This window comes from Talpa occidentalis, unplaced genomic scaffold (assembly GCF_014898055.3).
Source record: "Talpa occidentalis isolate TD23 unplaced genomic scaffold, MPIMG_talOcc4v2.1 talOcc4.6, whole genome shotgun sequence".
Classification (NCBI taxonomy): domain Eukaryota; kingdom Metazoa; phylum Chordata; class Mammalia; order Eulipotyphla; family Talpidae; genus Talpa; species Talpa occidentalis.
Window position 1 is genome coordinate 109,913,957 of NW_023604972.1, and position 7,491 is coordinate 109,921,447.

Below are 7,491 nucleotides of genomic sequence, written 5' to 3' on the forward strand. Positions count from 1 at the left end.
TTTATATCCTCATTTTTGCATTGGTTTAGAATCTATAGCCATATAGATTCTTCACACATATGTAGTTAAATTTGTTCTTTTTTCTTAATAATTTGTCTGATGTTAATTTAACATTGACCAGTGCAAGAAGCATCCAGAAGGGTTGGTGGAAATTTCCTTTCTATTCTTACAAAGTTTATTGTTTTCCAGGCACTGTAACAATATAATTAACTTCATCTCATCATATTGCCTCTCAAATGCCATTTTCGTCAGACAAATTATGAATTTTAATGCTTCATTGGAAATCTCCATTACAAAAAACAGGAGTCATATGTTTAGATCTTTTTATATAGTCATCAGGTTGGGTACATTATAAACGTAGATGGACTAAGTAAAATGTCACCAGGAGACAGAAAACCTGATGCATGCAGCTTTGCTCTTACCTTGCTCCCTGAAAAGCTTACAGCAATTTAGTTGCGATGCAACTTGATCCTGTGTTTCAATCCATCTTCTTGCCTTCTTCACAAGTCATTCTCATATTCCCCAAATTATCAAATTTATCTAGGGTGGCTTTTCCAAATTTAAATTTGGAAATTTAAAATACCCATAAATACGGGGCCAATATATTTGCGACTACAGTTTTTAGTAATATCATACTATATAGTTTCCCACATCTTTAATAGAACAAATAGTTTAAAATATTGTTATAACATGTAGTATTTTAAAAATATATTATACAATTGAACACTCTATATAGATTCCTCTCTCTTCATTGACAGTAAAATATTTATTTGCACTATTGACTGTCGCTTGATTTGTTTGTACCTTCAGGAAAAAAAAATAATCTGAAGGGTAGGACTGAAATACATTCATTTTATTAACTGAAATGTACAGTGAATGGACTTTGAGCTTAAAATATAAAGTAATAACAGTGATATGAAGAAAGCATACTGTCATTGTTAGTGAAAATATTATAGTGATGTATGTTTTAAAAGGTAATGCACATTTTTTTCCCTAAGATTTTCTTTAAAGATCAACCTTTTTGAAAACAATGTTAAAAACACCCTTTGGATTTTCTTTGTTATTCATTTTGTTACCTTTATAAGGTCTTTCAGAAAGCACCAATTTTATTTTAAAGTTTTAATCAATATTTCACAGAGTGAAATCTTTTTCTTTGACACAATGAATTATCAAAGCACCTTTTCTTCCTGAGGCAGCAGCTTTGAGCTGTGACTGACAATAGATCTGGGGGATACTGTCCAAGTTAAGATTAGAGCAACACCATGGGGATTCCTTTTCATGTTTGTACCTCTTCAATAAGCATAAGCAATGCACAAATTCCTTCATTCTAAAGGTGAATTTTTCCTCAGTGGAATGACTATCGCTGATGATATTTGACTTCCATTAATTCAAAATGAAACATACAGCTGTGCAGTTGGAAATTGTACCTGGATATATATATATTTGACTTTTTCTTTCAATATTGTTGTTTCCAACAATATTGCTTCTAACAAAATTCCAAAGCCACAGTAAATGGTATATATATATATATATATATATATATATATACATAAATATATAAATCTGGTGTATGTATAATATATATAAATGGTATACATTATATTATATATATTATATTGTCCAGTTATTTCTTTTCTTTAATTGCTTACAACACTGTAGGATCCTACATACTCAGACATATGTCCTTATACCACACCCAACACCAATGGCATCCTCACCTTCTTCTACCTTTTAGTTTCCCCTCTTCCCTGTTTTGTAGTCTCATTCCACAGTAAGATTTCTAGAGTATGGATTAGTTTTGTCTGACCCTTGATTATTTTTTTCTATATTCCACATATAATTGAAATCATCTGGCATTTGTCTTTCTCCATCTGACTTATTTTGCTTAGCACAATCCCCTCAAATTCCATCCATGTTGTTGCAAGTGTAACGAGTTCACCTTTTTACAGCCAAGTAGTATTCCACATTTTTTTGAAACCAGTTTTCTGATCTTGGGTACTTAGGTTGATTATATAACTTTGCTCTAATCATGCTATAATGAACAGAGGAGTCATATATCCCTTAAATTTAGTGCTTTAGCATTCTTGGGTAGATACCTAGGAGTAAAATTGTTAGGTTGTATAGTAGATCTATTTGTAAAATTTTCCATGGAGGTTGGATCAGTGTAGAGTCCCACAACAGTGTGTGATGGTTCCCTTTTTCTCCACACCCTTTATAACACTTTATTTCTGTTCTTTTTGATTGGCTATCCACACAGCTATGAGATATCTCATTGTGGTTTTTACTTGAATTCCTTGATGATAAGTGATGTCCATAGTTTTAAAAAATTATGAAATTAAATATTTAATATACAAAGGGGCCTCCCCAGTGGCGCAGCGGTTGAGCGCTGGATTGCAAAGCTGCCCGCAGCCTCTGCAGCAGGGTTCAATCCCCAGCTGCTCCCTGGAGGAGGGTCCCACATGGAGCGCAGACCTCTCCTGCCGCCCGCTGCTCCTCTCAGCAGTGTACTTTGGTCCTTCTGCCTGTTCTGCTCCCTGCTCTGGCTCTGGTGAATTCTCTCACCCTCCCACACTTCTGACTGTACCCAGTGCTTGTATAAATAAATAAATTAATTAAAAAGAAAACAAAACTAAAAAAAAAGTAGCCTCTTTCAATGCAAATTTTATATAATGCATATTCTATATGTCAGAATGTATATACATTCTATGTGTATTTGTGCTAACTGAAAAGGTTTTTCTCTATAAGACACTGAGGGTTATGACATATTGGTTGAGGGCAGTCTTAGACTTCCATGTGCTTGAATTCTATCTCTGTCACTAACCTTGTGATCTTGGACAAGTCATTTTTCTATATCTCATTTTACTTATATTCAACAGTGTCTAATACATAGACAAGAGAGAAAGATTTAATGAGGTAATCATATAAGAACTTAACCCTGTCTTTGACACATAATGTGTGTTTCATGCATATTAGCATTGTTATTTATGTAGTAAGTCTGATGTATATACATACCAAAAATTTGCCTAAAAATGACATGTTTTAAGAAAAAAAGAGTAATTTATTTTCATGACATTTTATCCTGATCTTTGAGCATTTTATTAGTTTTTTTCCATTGAGGTCTAAGAGGCAAAATAATATCATTTCCTAAGAGTAGAAAGTAATTAGAATATAACTAATATAGCTTTGTCAGAGTAACATTTTAAACGTGATTTTCCTAAGCATTCAACATAGTCTCAATATTAGATAGCTTCCAATTTATTATTTCAATATTCTATGACCAGCCAAACAGAAGGATCCTTAAAGAAAAATGTGAGAGTGGGTAGTTTCCAAGAAAAATTTGCAATCAGGCTGTGAGGAGAATTTGTCTCTGATTCAGCTAATATAGCTTTAGGCTCTGGTAGGACAGGTAGTAGCTGTCTCAGTTATATCTGATATTCTGAATGCTTTCCTGCTTTAGAAGAATTGAGTAAATTGAAGATGGAAACATTTTCTAAAGCTTGGCCCATTGTCCAGCATGATGGTCACTCTGACCATTCAGGTGATGAACATTTTTGAAACAAAAAATGAAAGTATGAAAATAGCATGAAGAATGGGGCTAATGAACCATAAAGGTGCATAATACGAACAAACCATTTCAGCAAAGTAGAATTTGCAGCTTTTGCTCCATAAATAATGGGTTTACTCTCCAGAAATTACCCAGTTTAAAAATTTTAATTAATTTGAATTGTTAAGTAGATTGTAGGCATTTACATCTCTGTTGAAAGCTGGATGGAAGTTAATCATCAACAGACATTCTGGGAAAGATTTTTTTCAGTATCCAAGATATTCTTATATATTTACAGATATGTTAGCAATTTTAACTAAGGTATAAATCATTCCTTTATATAATCCTATATTCAAGTCATTCACTATCATAATTTTCTGCACTATAATTCAAAAATTATTCAGGGCAGCTAGTGATATCATAATTACTTGTAAATGGCAACCTTTTAGAAGAAAAAATGTAACAACAGTAAATACTAAAGGAGAAGAACTAAAAGTGTGTTTAAGGAGGATCCCTTTCTGCCTTTTGGATAGAATTATTCCCAGAATTTTCTTTTATGGACATTATTATATCCAAAGTCACACTTTTATTTTCTGAAACAAGATATCAAGGATGTTGTAGGGTAAGGTAAAAGTATCAGGCTTTTCTGTGCTCCCGCCATTAGGATGGATGACAGAACCCTGTGGTCCTGAATGCATGCCTGATGGCGGGCGCCTGGAGTAGGGTGTGGGCATAGGTAGATGGGATTCACCTGAGCTAAGACTGGGCTTTTAAGGGTGGCGTCATGGGGATGCCAGCAGAAGCAGAACAGAAGCCAAGAGAGAGAGAGAGAGAATGCCAGAGAGCCCAAATAGAGTGAAGACTTGCTGGGGGCTGGGAGGCCTGCCAGCCTCCCGGCCCCCCAGCACCCCTACCTGCCATGTACCTGGTAAATCCCAATAAAATCCTGTAAAAGCCACTGAGGGCTCCAGGACTCTCTCCTCCTTTATCCCAGTCTGCTTGATCAGGAAAACCTGCCCTGTAGCCTTCCTGCCCTTACAGATGTATAAAGGAATTAAAGAATGAAACTCATTGCCAGCAAATACCCCTAAAGCTATGACTACTTTCTGGCATGAATAACTATCCCCAGGTGAAAAAAAAAAAATAGCTCCCTGACTAGGTAAGTTAATCTATATACACTCCATTCAAAGAGAAATTTGCTATTTGATCCTAAACTAGTTATCTAAAGACTGGCTTCCCAGCCATTGGCAATCAGAAATTAGATTTAAAAAAAAAATCTCAATCATTTGCCCTCATTCTCATTTATGGAGAGTGTGTTTCTAATTTACAAAGCCTAAGGTAAGTGAGGAAATTTCTCTTCATAGGGACCACATGTGAGCTTATGCCACAGGAGCAGGTACCCACAAAGGTGAGCACTTGCCCTCACTCTGTGAAGCTAAAATGTAACTGCCACTCTCCATCTGCAAATCCTCTCCCCGCCGTGCCTGTTCTCAGAGAAATGTTACTAAAGCTTGGAGCATAACTGCTTGTAATAGAGTTGTCTTGGAATAAACCGAAAAGCTTTTTATCCTGCTACTGGCAAGCATATCACATTTTCTTAGGCTCAGAATAACTATCTTTCAACCACAGTCCATCAGTTCTTAAAAATGAAAGAAAAAATTACCACCTATGGATTTAGCTTATGTTATGAATCATGCTGGTAGAAGTTTAAGAATCTCTGTCTTCAGTATTAAAGGCCATTTTAAAAATATTTAAATAAATGAAAAGAAAAACTATAAATGTATAAAATTATTGATTATTCTTTGACAGGGTGTTATAATTTTTATCTTTGAAGAAAAAAATCTTCAGAAATAAGACAGTTTCTAATAGAGAGAATTTTTCATAAATGCTTTTTAGGGGTTTCTGGTGTGGCACACATTTATTGAAACATATTAATAAATTCTCCATGTATTCATTTATTGACATTACTGTTAGGATGGGATTTCTATAGTTTTACAGAGTCATGTTTTGTGTCCTTGTGAAATGAAGCATAATTCAAAAAAAACAGTGACAAGTGGGATTTCTACCACATACACAAGGGTGGTTCAACATCCCCAAAGCAATCAATCAGTGCAATTCAGCACATTGAGAAAAGATAAAAAACCATATGGTCATATATAGAGATAGCAAGAAAGCATTTGAAAAGAATCAACATTTATTTATGGTAAAAAAAAAAAAAACCTGGGGCTAAATGAACATACCTCAATATATTAAAGGCCATACTTGATAAGCCCACAGCAAACATCAGTCTTGTAATGAAAAACTAAAAGCTTTCACACTCATATCTGGATGTCTACTTTCACCACTATTCCCAATACAGTACCAGAAGTCCTACCTAGAGCATTTAGGCAAGAGAAGATATAAAAGAAATTCCAACTGGGAATAAGGAAGTAAATCTATAATTATTTGCAGATAACATGCACAGAGAACCCCAAAGACTCCACTATAAAACCTAATTGAAACAATGAATCCGTTCAGCAAAGTGGTAGGTAATGAAACCAATACACAAAAATCAACTGCATCCCTATATACAAAGAATGAATTAGAAAAGGAATAAGTTAAGAAAACAATCCCATTGACAATTACACCAAACTAAACACCTAGTAGCAAACCTAATAAAGGCGGTGAAGAAAATTATAATATATTGTTCAAAACAAAACAGATACAAAGAAATGGGAAGACAATTCCTAATATATTGAAAGAATTAACATTGTCATCCATCCAAACAAAACAATATAGACTCTCACACACCATAAACAAAAAAAAACTCAAATGGGTTAAAAGACCTGGATGTTAGACTTAAGAACAAAAACTATATAGAAGAAAACACAGGCAAAACATTCCATGACAAAGGATTCAGAGATGTTTGCCGATTCATCGCAAGGAGTGAGGAAAACAAAATAGAATATAAACAATTGGGACGACATCAAACTGAAAAAACTTCTGTACAGGGGAAAAAAATTGACTAAAACAAAAAATGCCACACTGGATGGAAGAAAATATTTCCATACCACATATCCGACAAGGGGCTGATATCCAAGACCTATATAAACAACTTATACAATTCAACAAAAGAACAAATAACCCAATCAAATAATGGGCTTAAGAGATAAATAGGCCCTTCTCCAAACAAAACAAACATATGTCCTACTGGCACATGAAAAATGCTCATCATTGCTTATCATCACGGAAATGCAAATCAAAACAATAATGAGATACCACCTACCTTCAAGAATGGCCCTGTAGTGGCAGCAAAGCACGGGGCAAGCTCTCCATTGATTCAGGCTGACGGCTGAAGAAGAGCCTTTGGACTTCAGTGGCTTTTTCAGGCTTTTAATTATCTTTCTAGACCATCTGTAGTGAAGCAACCAGGTGCACGGCAGGCAGAGGGGCCGGGACGCCAGGAGGCCGGCAGGTTCCCCAACTCCCAGTGAATTTGTACGCTTTCTCTTTGGTTTCTCTTTGGCGTTCTCTCGCGGTCTCTTCTTCTCACACCCATTCTCGTTCTCTCAGCCATTCTCTGCTGCCTTTATAGGCCCAGCCTCCAGGCTCAGGTGTCCCCACTTACGCACGCCCACACCACACTCCAGGAATGTGTGCCCCAAGCTCAGGCTCCCAAGTGCCTTCTGTATTCAAGGATGCAGGTGACACCCACAGAGTTCAGCAGCATGAAAACCTAACCATCACTTACCTCACAGGCCCTTATCTAAAAGATCAGAAACAAGTCCTGGCAAAGAAGTGTAGGAAAAGGAACTCTTGTGCACTAATGATGGGAATGTAGACTTGCATAATGCTATGGAAAACAGTATGCAGGTTTCTCAAAAGACTACAAAATGGATCTGCCATGTGACCCAGCAAGTCCATCCTAGGTATCTACCTGAAGAACACAAAAAACACGAATTCAAAGG

At 35.7% G+C, this 7,491-nt stretch overlaps 1 long non-coding RNA gene across 1 annotated transcript in view; it reads right to left on the reverse strand.

Annotated features, from left to right (window-relative positions):
- The window catches only part of LOC129144690 (uncharacterized), a 70,962-nt gene extending 64,003 nt beyond the window's left edge, over positions 1-6,959 (reverse strand). Inside the window, exon 1 of the long non-coding RNA XR_008549111.1 lies at positions 6,810-6,959. This is a non-coding gene — a long non-coding RNA (uncharacterized LOC129144690). The remainder of the gene's footprint in view (positions 1-6,809) is intronic.
- Between the last annotated feature and the right edge of the window lie 532 nt (positions 6,960-7,491).